Source organism: Amblyomma mixtum, chromosome 3 (genome assembly GCF_055824585.1).
Source record: "Amblyomma mixtum isolate Tamu chromosome 3, ASM5582458v1, whole genome shotgun sequence".
Lineage (NCBI taxonomy): Eukaryota > Metazoa > Arthropoda > Arachnida > Ixodida > Ixodidae > Amblyomma > Amblyomma mixtum.
The window spans coordinates 326,699,205-326,701,236 of NC_143014.1; positions in this window are offsets into that span (position 1 = coordinate 326,699,205).

The window sequence follows — 2,032 nt, forward strand, 5'->3', positions numbered from 1 at the left end:
AGAGGCAGTGCCCTACTTTTTGAAGCTAGGTCAGGGTGTCTTAGCACGCGCAGCTACAAAAAAATTTAACGAAGAAGATGACACATGTGCAGTATGTGGTAGATCTGTGGAAACAATTGAACACCTCATAGTCAAATGTGATGGTATTTATCCGGATGTCCATGCAGGCACACAGTCACTCTTCCTGAGGCCGCAGGGTTTAGAGATAACAATGCTCATGTAAATAAATCTGCAGTGGAAGTTAGCAAAAAGCGATTGGAGGATCGGTGGCTGGAATATAGATGGTTTGGTTTGGTTTATGGGGTTTAACGTCCCAAAGCGACTAAGGCTATGAGAGACGCCGTAGTGGAGGGCTCCGGAAATTTCGACCACCTGGGGTTCTTTAACGTGCACTGACATCGCACAGTACACGGGCCTCGAATTTCTCCTCCAAAGAAATTCAGCCGCCGCGGCCGGGATCGAACCCGCGTCTTTCGGGCCAGCAGCCGAGCACCATAGCCACTGAGCCACCGCGGCGGCCTGAAATATAGAGATGTGACATAAGGTTAGAAGTGTACGAAGCCGTAGGTAAAGAAGAAGGCGAATCTTAATGAGAATTGACAATACAGTTGAACAAAAACCAAGAAATAAAAGCTGAGCATGGTGGCAATTGTCACCACCCCGTTCCAAAGGGGGCGCTGCTATCCATCCATCAATCCATCCTTGTGCCTGTAGCATTGCTAGGCTCAACGAAGTGAAGTGTGGCCCCACAAGGAAGGCGTGAACGAATGTCCTCATTGAACACTGGTATTCACACCGCACTCTGTGCGTGAGTGGGCGGCAGCGACGTGTCATTAAACGGCAAAATGTTTTGTTTCAATTACAAAGCCAGCACTTCGATAATGGTTCAAGTGAAAAATATGCGACTACTCACAACCATCTGTTTCTGGCGGCGCTGCGAACGAAAGCTTTGGAAGGCAAGCAGCTACAGGCGACGCAGCTGGGGGTAATGCGGAAAGCCGCGGCCGCTGCACGGCTGCACTGTCTACCTAGTTTTTAAGGCTTTACCTAGTTCCCCGTAACTTCGTCGCAGAATCAGGAATGGTGATGATTTTTGTCCACTCCACTGGTTTCTCTTTTTATTTTCTCATATTTTGTAGATAACTGTGCTCGGCACAGCTTGGCTCCTACCATTTACTGTACATGTGTGAACCTTGAGAACGTGAGCATTCGCGCCACCCTAGAGTGACATGCGAAACCTCGTGCAAGCCAACACTGCCGCATAGTGTCTGTTTTGTGTGTTTTTACATCGTGCCATTTGACAGCTTGCACGCTCTTTGCTCGAGCGAGTCCCGCTGGAAGCCTCGCTACCGCAGTCTTTTGTGGGATACCTCGATTAATTTTTGCTCTGTCAATTTCGCGGTTCTCGGCTCTGCCTCACGTCCGCCCTACAATATATTTCTCGCTATTCGAGGGCGCATAATCATGAATCAAAGGGAAAGAATGCATTCGTTATTGCACGTTGCACGCTGCATTACTTATCGCACGGAATGTACGTTGGAAGCGCGGGCAAGACACGAAGTTAAACAAAACGCGCACGCGCGCACGCACACGCACACAGCACACATAAAAGCTGTGTCAACAAGCACCCAGGAGAAAGCAAAAAATGTGAATACAGTAATTGCGTGAATGGATGAGGTCATTGCTACCCGTGCACCTTAGTCACACTGTATATTTTGCTTTCACCGTTGCTTCGAATCCTATCCTTTAATATCTTAAGCGCGATACTTTGCACTCGACTTCCTCCAAATTCTTATAAAAATTTTCTTTCTGGAATTTTTTCTGAATTATGGATGGTTGTATTTCTTTTTGCAACAGAAAGGAAAAAAAAGATTGCACACGCTCTTTCGTTCATAATATTGAACCAGTCCGCCAGTGTAGAAATCTTTTTAAAGGAAATATTGGCTTCTTTTCTGAGCACAACAAGCCGCCGCGGTGGCTCAGTGGTTATGGCGCTCGGTTGCTGACCCGAAAGCCGCGGATTCGATCCCGG